The sequence below is a fragment of the Tamandua tetradactyla genome, chromosome 11 (genome assembly GCF_023851605.1).
Source record: "Tamandua tetradactyla isolate mTamTet1 chromosome 11, mTamTet1.pri, whole genome shotgun sequence".
NCBI lineage: Eukaryota > Metazoa > Chordata > Mammalia > Pilosa > Myrmecophagidae > Tamandua > Tamandua tetradactyla.
In genome coordinates, this window is record NC_135337.1 from 76029565 (window position 1) to 76041617 (window position 12053).

Genomic DNA, 12053 nt, shown 5'->3' on the forward strand with positions numbered 1-12053 from the left:
GAAGATGCCCTCTCTCATTCAGGGTAAAAAAAAAAAAAAAAAGGTGCAATTTTAAACTATCTTAAAATACCAAGAAGTTTCCTAACTTCCTGTGATAGTGAGGCTGTGCGGAATCGAGTTCTCGATTTGCTGGTGGGCATAGAAACTGCTGCAATCTCTCTGGAAGGCAGTTTGTCTGAATTTATCAAAATCTTAGTTGCACATGCCTCCTGAATCCACCCCTTCCATCCCTGGGATTTTATTTTGCAGGTATGTTTATTTCAGTTAGCTACTGCTGTGTAACAAACACCCCAAAACTTAGTGGCTAAGGATACTGATATGCTTATTGTTCTAAAAGCAAATGATTAGAAGCATCCTAATAGTCAGTAGAGACTTGTTAAATCAGACACAGGAAATCTAGAGAATGGAATGTTATCCAGCCACAGAAGGAATAGAAAACTTTTCATGAACCTATAATGAAGCAATCTCCAAGGAGTCTTATTGAGTGAGAACAGCAGGGGACAGGATAATGTACAGTTTGCTATCATTTATGTACAAATTATATAGAGACACACATGCCTGGATATAAAGTCTATTTCTGTAGCATTCCAACAGAGGCTGCTGTCTGTAGCTGTCTCTAGGAAGGGGAAATAAGCTGGGAGAGCCAAGAAAGGGATTCCCTTTTCACAGAATACTTACTCAATTGCTGTGTTCGTGATATATTGTTCCACAACAAATTATCCCAAAGTTCAGTGGCTTAAAACATTTATTATCTCGCAGTTTCTACAGGTTGGAAATCTAGGCATGGTTCCGGTTGGACTTCTGTGTTAGGATATGTCATTCTGCAAACTTCTGTGTTAGGATCTGTCATTCTGCAATCAAGGTGTCAGCTGGGGTGAAATATCTCAAAATGCGAGCAGGAAAGGATCCACTTAGAAGCTGATAAGTGCATGTGGTTTGGGTAGGATGCGGTTTCCTGCAGGCTATTGGACTGAAGGTCTCAGTGCTTTGGAAGTGGTCGGCTGGAGGCCACCATCAGTTCCTTGGCATGTGGACCTTCCCGACATGGCATCTTGCTTCATCAAAGTGAGCAAGCTGAGAAGGAAATCGAGAAAGAGAAAGTCTGGCAAGATGGAGGTCACAGCCATTGATAACCTAATCTTGGAAGTGGTACATCATCACGTATTCTATTCATTAGAAGCAAGACACCAGGTCCAGGTCATAAGATACAAGACTATTGGTATAGGACGTGGGAAAATTGAGAGCCACCTTAGGAGCAGCGTACCCCACTTCTCTGTTTGGATTTTGTTTTACAATGTAAATAGAGTAGACTTTAAGTGAAACGTATGTGTTTCATTTGAATCTCTTAATTTCCTTGTCTTGGTTTGCTAGGCTGCGCTGACAAACACCAAATACTGGTTGGCTCACACAATGGGAATTTACTGGCTCACGGTTTAGAGGTTACAAGACCAAAAGCAAGATATCAGCAAGGTTTGCTTTCTCCTTGTCTGTAGCTCAATATAATCCTTTGCCTTTATTCTGGTGCTGGCTGCTGGCATCCTTGGGCTTCCTTGGCTTCTGTCTCTACCTCCTAGTACATGGTGTAATAGTAGGAGTCCTCTAGTGTTTCAGTTTGCTAAAGCTGGTGGAATGCAATATACCAGAAATAGAACAGCTTTTAAAAAGGGAATTTCTTAAGTCGCAAGTTTACAGTTCTAAGGCCATTCAAATGTCCAAACTAGGGCATCCAGAGAAAGATACCTTGACTCAAAAACAGGCCAGCGAATCTAGAACACCTCTTTAAGCTGGGAAAGCACGTGACTGGCATCTGCTGGTGTCTTTGGCTTCTGGTTTCAAGCAGCTTCCTCAGGGGCATTTTCTTTCTTCATCTCCAAAGGTCTCTGGCTGTGTGGGCTCTGTTGCTCTTTCCAAAATGGTTCCCTCTTAAAGGACTCCGGTAAGCAACCCCACCTTGAATGGGTGGAGACACATCTCCATGGAAACTACCTAATCAACAGGTTCTACCTTCAAGTGGGTGGGTCACATCTCTATGGAAACAATTCAATCAAAAAAATCTCACCTGACAATACTGACCAGTATTAAAGAACACGGCTTTTCTGGGATACACAACAGTTTCAAACCAGCACATCTAGGGAAACCGAACCAACAGGAGATACATATTTATGTATAAATACATATTATGTAAATATGAGATTTATTACAGGAATTGGCTCATACAACTCTGGGGATGGGCATGTCCAAATTTCATAAGGCAGACTGAAAACTGGGAGCTCCAATGAAGGTTTCTGATGAATTCCCCAAGAGAAGCTGGCTGACTGAAAGAGACAAGGAAATTCTCTCTTCTGGCTATTGAAATCATCACTTCTTGTTTTAAAACCTCCTAGTGATTGAGTGAGATGTCTCTCCTTGTTGAAGGCAATCTTCTCTATTAGTTGTAGATGCAATCAGCCATAGTTGCAATCAATTTAGTGATGACTTAAATCCATTAAATATCCTCACAGTAACAATCAGGCCAGTGCTTGCCTGGCTGGACAACTGGACGCCAAAACCTAGCCAAGTTGACACGTGAACTTAACTTTCACACCTAGTGATCTTTCTCCCTTGGTATCTGCTTCTCTGGTTACTGCTGACTTCCAGCCTCCAGGTCTTCCCCATGACTTTCTCCCGCTTCTGGTGCTCTGCTCTTCTCTCTGTAAGGCCTCCTGCAATATGAATTAAGGCCCACCCTGACTCAGATAGCAACACCTTAAGTAAAAATAGTATTTTCAAGGGGTGCAAGGGTAGTTCAGGGGTAGAGTTCTCGCCTACCACACGAGAGACCTGGGTTCAATTCCCAGTCCATGCACTTTTCAAAAAACCAACAAACAAGCAAATAAAGAAAGAAAACAGACAAACAAACAAAAATTCAACAACAAATGGTGCTGCAATAATGGGATACTCATGTGGAAAAATAATGAAATGTGACCCCAACCATACAGCATACAAAAAAAAAATAGCATCTTTAAAAGGTCTTCTTTACCGGGTACATGATTTAATCTACTACCCCCACCCCATCTTTTAAAATCAAGAAATATTTTCACTGGTGAATACATATATACAGAGAGCAGACTGGCAGTAAACCTCTTACTAGAAGGTGGGCAATTCTATTTAGAATCCTAGTGTAATTTTCATTCTTTATGTCCTCCCAGAGCATGGAAGTTCCTGGGCAATTTAAACTTGAGGAACTGTCTGTATCCTTAGGGTTCCATCAGGAAAACAGCAGAAAGGGATGTAGTCCATGCACTAGGTTTGCCTTTCTGGAACACATCATTCCCAGAGGGTTCCTAAGTCACATAAATCCTGAAACCCAGAGAGACCAGCCTCTCCAGGAATATCAATGAATTCCACCCCCCTATCCTTTAGTGTTGACACTCCTTCTCAACATAAAAATGTCAGAGTGGGCATTGCCCAAAGATTCATATTTTGATTGGGAGAAGGAGCAAAGGAGAAGGAGGAGGAATAACAGAGAAAATGAGATTTAACAAATGCATATGGCTGCTGAATCACTCTATTAATATTCCTTCTAGCCTCCAGGGTTTTCAGAGCAGCCAGAAGGAAAATTCTGAGATGGTGCAATGGTGGCCCATGACAAACTCTGGGATCTGTTCTGTAACTACTTGTTGAAGGTGCTTTGAAGATCATTGCTTTTTTCTTTCTTTACTTTGTATATATGTCATATTTTACAGTTAAAAAGAAAACGAGGTGGGCCAGGGTAGCTGCTGCCTGCCCCTAGGTCCATTGCTGTAGGTGAGCCTGGAGATGGGGAAGCTGCTACTGCTGCTCAAAGGTCAGGAATCTGCAGGAAATGTCCTCCCACAGCTCAGGTGGCCCATCAGAATGCAGCCACCAGCTGCCAAAGCAGGTGCTGGGTAAATGATCACTCCGGGTTGCGGGTGAGTTTGGTCACCCTCTCTTTTGTCCATGAATATTTTTCTTCTCCCCACCCCCACCCCCCAATCATTTTAGACCAGATCAGCTATGAAAGGTTCTGATGGATTTGTTCCATCACAGCAGTGGACATGGTGGGCTGAAAAGGCCAACAGGGGGAGGGAAAAAAAGGGGATGGGAATGGGGGCTCCCAGGCCCAATTACTAGCCTGGCATCAGATTGTTCTCTTCCCCCAAGCTCATTTCCTCTCCTTTTTTTTCCTCCAGGGAAGACCTCTCTCTTAGACCCACTGCTCCCCCTCAGATTATTTTTTTTAACCAGGACTTTACTTCCCAAACCCATTTAAGGAGACTTGAGTTGTAAGAACCAAGAGACATTCCTTCTGGCCGTATCTCATATGAAGCAGCATCTGTGCACAAAGTATAGAAGGAATGCAATCATACCTCGTTTTTTTTTTTTTTCATATTTTTAGTTGTACTGATATAAGCACTGTGATACTGATACTATCCTTTGCCTCTGGTTCCAGTCGATACTAATGTCGATATCAATTATCAGAGGGTCTCTAAAGAAAGCCCTTCTAAAAGCTAGAACTTCTTGTTCAACCCACAGTTTGAATATCTCAAGAATCCCCACGTAACTCTTAATCCCAGCAGGCCTGTCTTATTCGCAGATGCTTTTCTAGACTGTCAGGTCTTAAACTGAAAAATTCCCTATGCTGCTCCAGCCTCCGCCCATTTCTAGTTTTTCGACACCCTTTTTTTTTTTTTGGAGATCACAGCACTGGGGCAATTAATTCACTTGTGGTTATTTGATCACCTGCAAGCAAATGTCTCAGTTTGTCAGTGCTGCTATGACAAATACCACAAACTCATGGGCTTGAATAACAGGACTCTGGTGGCTGGTCAGCCATTCGTAACCCATCCCCTGCCTCCAACTTGTGCCGTGTCTCTCCCCATCTCTTCCTATCGTGTCCATATTTCTTCTGCTTACAAAGACTCTGATTGTATTAGATAAAGGTCCACCCTGATTCCACCTGGCCTCACCTTAAACTAATAGCATCTTTAAAGATCCTGTTTACAGATGGGCTCATACGCACAGGGCCAGGGGTTAAGACTGGAACCTGCCATGGTGGGGGCATGACTCTGTCCCTCACAGCACAGGTGACATCAAGAGGTCCCATCAGTCTCCCTGCGTTTCTTTATTAGTATTACCTCAAAATAGTATATTTTCTTTTTTTTTCCAGCAGTATCATCACATAGTTGTGTATTCATCACCACAATCATGTTTAGAACAGTTGCCTTACTCCAGAAAAAGGAATAAAAAGAAAAACCCCAAATATGCCTGCATGTTCCCTTCCCCCATCCTGTTATTGAATACTAGTATTGCATTTACCAATTTTAAGACTTATAGTAGAGGTAGTTTAACTAAGACGTGTAATATATTTTTTTTGGCATGGGCAGGCACCAGGAAGCTAACCCAGGTCTCCGGCATGGCAGGCGAGAACTCTGCCCCTGAGCCACCGTGGCCCACCCCAAGACAGTGTAATATTGATAGATAGCTACCAGTGGAACAAAACAAAATATCCAGAAGTAGATCCATACAAATGCAGGCAGCTGACTTTTTTTTTTTGCAATGTAGTTATACAGTCATTATTATAGATTAAGGCTACTGAATAATAGTTCAGCAACTTCAGGTATTTCCTTTTGGCCGTTCTGAAACACTAGACTCTAAAAAGAAGCATCTATAGAATGAGTCAGTACTCAACAGTCATTGGTTAAATCCTAATTTCTCCGTTATTCCTCTTCCCTCTCATTTGATCTTCCTCTCAGTTTTCAGGGATATCTGAGCAATGACCATTTTAACTCCTTCGTGCTGGAAAGGGTGTCGACATTATGGGATAGAGGAATGAAACTGGTTGATGTTCTCAGAGAGACTGGTACCTCTGGGTTTCAGGACTTATCTGCCCTAGGATAAATCTAAAGGCCTTAAGTTTCTGAAAAAATAAACCTACTAAGAAAAACATTTATAGAGACTTAGGCAGAATCTGGGGCGCTCCCTAGAGTTGCCAAGAGCACTGTTGGTTGGAGTTCTGCATACTGTGAGAGTGTGAAGTATCTGGCTGAAGTTTGCCTAAGAGTCACCTCCAGAATGACTTCTTCACTCTGTTTCAAGCCTCCTAGCCACTGAAACTTTATTTTGTTCCATTTCTTTTCTCCCTTTTGGTCATTCTCAATCTCACAATACCAGGGCCAGCCTCATCCCTGGGAGTCATGTCCCACATTGCCAGAGATACTTATACCCCTGGGAGTCATGTCCCACGTAAGGGGGAGAATAGTGACTTTATTTGCAGAGTTGACTTCAAGAGAGTGGTCCCTGGCCTTGTTCTAGATCTCTATAAGAAGTATACACTCAAAATGACAGGACTTTGGAGCAGTGGTTTGCAGTATCATCCTGTAAGATCAGAGCCAACTGAATGCAGGTTTTGCCAACTCCATGTTCAATGAGGTCACACTACTAGCTTGATGTCAGCCGTAGTGGGAGTATTTACACCAGAGGAATTGGCAAACTGAAAATCTGTGTCTTCCCACCCCCTGCCCTGCCCACCCAAAGCCAATTGTTAAGTATTTACCACATTGTGACTGCCTTAAAACTCATTTGAAATTGTCAACAAAATAAAGGGGTGGCTTCCCACTAGATTCCTAGGTACAGTCCCACCAAAATCCTGCATGCAGGAATATTAACAACAAGCCACAAATGTACTGTATTTGTTAGACTTTTCAAATACATTTCCAATAAGACAGATGCAAAATTTGAGGCGCAAATAATTGAGCTGCTGAAGGCATTTAACTGCTTAGATCCTGTGGTAGTTAGATTGAGTTGTCAACTTGGCCAGGTGAAGGCACCTAGTTCTGTTGCTGTGGACATGAGCCGATGGTACGTGAACCTCATCTGTTGCTGATTACATCTGCAGTCGGCTAGGAGGCGTGTGTGCTGCAATGAATGACGTTTGACTTAATTGGCTGGTGCTTAAATGAGAGAGTGCAATGTAGCACAGCCTAAGCAGCTCAGCATTCCTCATCTCAGCCCTCGCAGCTCAGCCCAGGCCTTTGGAGATGCAAAAAGAAATCACCCCAGGAAAAGTTGTTGGAACCCAGAGACCTGGAGAGAAGTCCAGCAGAGATCATCCTGTGCCTTCCCACGTAAGAAAGAACCTCAGTGGAAAATTAGCTGCCTTTCCTCTGAAGAACTAACAAAATAAATCCCCTTTTATTCAAAGCCAATCTGTCTCTGATGTGTTGCATTCTGGCAGCTAGCAAACTAGAACAGATCCCTAGCAAAAACAGGGAAGAAAATGTTTACTTTCTCCTTTCCAGACAAGAGGTGTAGGATGGCATTTTTGGAGCACCCACCACCAGTAGTCAGTGGTTTTTCAGAAGTGGATGTTGCTACCACCAAAAAGTCGATGCAGGTGTCTGCTTCTCCCGGGGCAGCTTCCAGGAAGGGTATGTTTCTGACCACACATTTGTAGAGAGGCAAGCCATGGTTCAGCAGTCAGCAACAGAGGCATAGAATTGCCTAGGTGTTCAGAACTGCTTAGTCTCGGGTCCGGAGGCAGCCACGCAGAAAGGAAGCCTGCCCTGTGCAGGGAGAGAAAGTAGGACTCTTTAGAGCTGTTTGGCCCGAAGGAAGAATATAATGTACTTCGCTGCAGAAGCCAGAAATTATTGCCTACTTCTACTCTTCTCTTCTCCAGGAACTGCTGCTCATTCCTTGCAATTTCTCACTGCCTTTATTTTGCTTTGTTTCATGCCAAAATATTGTCCCTTCACTCATATTCACTGTAAAAATCCCACTTATCCTCCAAGAACCTTTAGGAAAAAAAAAACATGGAAACTTACTTGGGCCATATGGCAGCTGTGCTCCAAAAATGGTTCCCAGTAACAAGGCTTTTGTGTGACAATCCCTCCACACTGAAACTGGGCTAACTTTATGATTTGCTTTGACCAATAGACAGTGGCCGGGATCATGGCTTCTGAGACTTAGATCTAAAAAGCTGCAACTTTTACATTCACTTCTTGGAACCCAGCTACCATATCGTGAGACGTGGAAGCCATGTAGAGAAGTTCGGATATATGAATCTTTTTGACTATGAATCTGATGAAATCCAAATACAGATCAAGTATTTCTGATGAAAATTTAGCCTCTGGGTTGAGATATGCTGTAAGCATACAGTGCACACCAAATTTAAAGTCTTAGGATAAAAAAATAATGTAAAGCATCTCATTAACAATTTCACATCAAAATGTTGGCTCTATTGAGTTAAATAAAATATACTATTAAAATTATTTTCACCTGTTTCCACTTTTTAAAAAAGTGTGGTCCTATATATTTTTTTTAACTAAATAGGAAAGTCATATTATGTTCCTATTGGACACTGCTATTATTGACTAATGAGAAAAAGGAAATTAATTATTGACTAATGAGAAAAAAGGAAATTAAATATTACCACTTGTATTCATCCTGGGAGCGTGCTGCAACAAATGATCATAAATGTAATAGCTTAAAACAACACAAAGTTATTATCTTACAGTTCCGGGCGTTGGCAGGGCTGCATTCCTTCTGTGGGTTCCAGCCGGGAGAATCCATTTCTTTCAGCTTTTCTTGTTTCTAGAGGCTGCCTGCGTCCCTTAACTCGTGGCCTCCAGCCAGCAATTGCATTGCTCTAACCTCCGTTTCCGTTGTTACTGCGTCCTCTCAGACTCTGATCCTCCTGTCTCCATCTCATGAGGACCTTGAGATGACCTTGGTCCACCCAAATAATCCAGGACGATCTCTCATCTCAATATTCTTAACTTCATCACATCTACAAAGACCCTTTTGCCACATAAGGGAACCTATTCACCAGTGTCAGGGATTAGGATTTGGATATTTGGGGGAGCCCTTGTTCTGCCAATCACACCAAACTCTATGTAATTAACTAGCATTATGATAAAAATGACAAAATAAGAGTCGTATAGGAGGCTATGAAGTCATTTCATTAGGTAGGCTTGAAACTTGCAGCCTCTTACTCTGACAGCAAATACCTGCATGCCGCCACCAGAGGGCTTGAATGGCCAAGGAAGGAGATGCCATAGGAAAGCCATCCTTAGCCAACAAGGAAGGTTATTTGGTAATACCAAACAGCCCAGCTTCCCCACTCCTCAGATAAAGATAACTCTGAGGTGCACTAATGGGGTCAGAGCCCAACTGCCCACAGGGGCAGCTGGCTCACAAACATTCCCTCTGTTGACTCCTTCCATTCCCTGTATCACTTCCTCACTCCCCTCCTGCCACTTCCTGGTATCACCTTCCAGATAACGTACTTGCCCTCAAATCCTTACCCTGGGGACTGTTTCTGGGGGTGCCCACACTAAGAAGCCCCGTAAACCACCTGAAGCCTGCATTTCTGTTTTATTTTTGTGACCAGTTTAGGTGCCTGTATGATAAGAAAGCGATTGTCTGAGAATGAGGTTTGAGTTTATGAAATAGCCTAGAACACAGCTGTCCAATAGGAATAGAATGTGAATCACAAAAGCGAGTTCTTTTAAATTCCCAAGTGGCCACATTAAAAAAGAAAAAAAAGAAACAGGAGAAGGGAATTTTAGTAGCATATTTTACTTGAGCCCCTCCCATCCCAAGTAGTATCATTTCCATATGTAATCAGTGTTAAAAATATTGCTGTGATGTTTTGCATTCTTTTTCTCGTGCAAAGTCTTCTAAATCGGTTGTATAACTTACGTTTGCAGCACATCTCAATGTAGACTGGCCGCATTTTGAGCTCTCAGTCGCCATGTATATAGCTTGTGGCTACCAGACTGGGTAGAACAGGTCTAGAAAAAAATAAAGGTTTGAGTGATGCTGGTTATTATTACTTCTGATCAGGAAGCAATGAGGTTGCAAATCTTGACTCCTGAAATTTGAATGCTCTTACCTATTTTGGGGGAGAAAAGCATTTTAGCAAATAAATTAATTCCTGGTACGTTTTGCGGTCTTTAGGTGACGCACAGTTGACACAATGCATGGATGTTTGCAGTATTAACACCACTACAGCAGAGCTCAGGTGAACTCAGGTAGCATCTGAGAAGGCTGCAGCTCCTGGTACTGTCACCTCCAGTCAGGAGTGGCCTTATCCAAGGCTCCTATTAGGGTGGACAGCGTGGAGTGGGGTCTGAAGACATTCCTTTGGTCCCCACAGATTTTGAGCGTCCTGAGCAGCCTCTGGCACTTGCTTTTCCCCCATGGCATGCTGAGGTTGTCCTGTGTCACTGTGGACATATGTCCTGGGAGAGACTAGAGGTGTCCCCGTTCCAGGTGCCAAGGAGAAGACATGAAGCCAAAGGCAGATTTTTGGCCAGAAGGTCCAGAAGGGGTCTTCTGTGCAGAGTCAGCTCCAGGCGAAGGCCCCAAGTCCCATCATTATGTGTTTCAGAGCTTCTGTCAATTTGCAACTGGTGTGCATTTTTGTTGGGAGCAAACCTGTAGCTGGGAGACGGCCCTAAGGATGCAGGCTCATCCTGCAAATTAGAGCATCATTATTTGCAGTGCATGATTGGAGAAAGTGTAACCAGACTTGCAATCCATTTACACCATTACAAGAAATTTCAAACTTATGTTTGTCAACCAACACAGAAGAGAAATTGGGTTCTTTGAATGTAATCTCACCTGATATAATTTTTGAATGGTTTGTGAAAGATGGCTTTGAATTTCATATTGCCTGCCAAATATAATTTCACCTGTTGTAGTTTTTAATGGTTTGCCAAAAAAAGGGAGGTTTTAAATCTCTTACCGCCTGTTGGCACACACGATTTTTGGTGTGTGTGAGCTAATTGTGCTTATTGAGAATTTGAAGAAGTTGGAAGCAGTTTAAACTTCCATCAGTAGGTAAATGCATAGATAAATAGTGGTATAGTCATACAGTAGCATACTACTTAGTAATAAAAAGAATGAACAACAAAAAATATGGATGGGTTCCACAAACAATATTGTACAAAGAAGTCAGACATAAAAGAGTATGTGCTATATAATTCCATTAACATGAAGCTTGAGAATAAGCAAGATAAATATGCTGATTGAAGTCATAAAAAGAGTGGAAGGTATTAACTGGAAAAGGGCACAAAGGAGCCCTCTGGAGAACTGGAAATAGTCTATAATTTAATCTATGTACTGGTGACAAAGGTGTACACATATGTAAAAGTCACACATCTGTAAGAAAAATTAAGATGCGTGCACCTTGGTAAGTTACATCTCAATAAAAAAGAAAAATGTCTTTAGAATGTTTAAAACATTTCATAACAATAAAAAAGCAATCAGAGAGATCATTAGTGTAAAGTCTCAGTCAGGAATTATACATTGCAATGATATGCATAAAAGTTAACCTTATAAATCGTTGATGGTGCAAGAAAACTCAAGTTTCTCATTAAAAAAATTGAAAAAAGTGAGGGGTAAGGGGTATGGTATGTATAATCTTTTTTTTCTATTATTGTTTTATTTCTTTTTCTGTTGTCTTTTTATTTCTTTTTCTGAATTGATGCAAATGTTCTAAGAAATGATGAATATGCAACTATGTGATGATATTGAGAATTACTGAATATATATGTAGAATGTTTTTGTTTGTTCTTAATTTTTTAATTAATAAATAAATTTGTTAAAAAACTTGAAAAGTTTTATGAGGAAGTTTCATACAAATGCAAGTTAAGTGTCTTCCCTAGCATTTTGTGTTTTTTCTCATCAAAAATATATAATGAAATTGTACTAAATGTTTTCACCAAACCCCATGTAGACACCTTAATGCCCTCTAGTTGACACATTTGTGCCACATAAATATTATTCTTTTCTAGTACCTTTGGTTGTACTAGACCAAAACAACCAAAAAAAAAAAAAAAAAACTGAGACGCATTGGACCAGGGACTCCTTTAACGGTTAGGAATCTTTCAAGACGGAGTTTGGCATTTTTTCCCAAACCTTTATGTTTATTAATATTTTCATTGCCCTCACAGTAGGATGAAATAAATACATCCCTACACGAATTGAAAGAGTAGCCTCCTTTCTATCTGACAACTACAGAAACTGGACGTTTTAAGATGAGT

The 12053-nt window shown here is 41.5% G+C and overlaps 1 long non-coding RNA gene across 3 annotated transcripts in view; it reads right to left on the reverse strand.

Annotated features, from left to right (window-relative positions):
• Positions 1 to 3433: 3433 nt before the first annotated feature.
• Positions 3434 to 12053, reverse strand: part of LOC143650334 (uncharacterized) — a 40341-nt gene continuing 31721 nt past the window's right edge. For 2 of the 3 annotated variants that reach the window (XR_013159529.1, XR_013159528.1), the window contains 3 exons: positions 9899 to 10481; positions 9706 to 9797; positions 3434 to 7565 (listed from right to left, as the gene is read on the reverse strand). This is a non-coding gene — a long non-coding RNA (uncharacterized LOC143650334). The remainder of the gene's footprint in view (positions 7566 to 9705; positions 9798 to 9898; positions 10482 to 12053) is intronic. The other variant, XR_013159527.1, reaches the window with a different exon arrangement.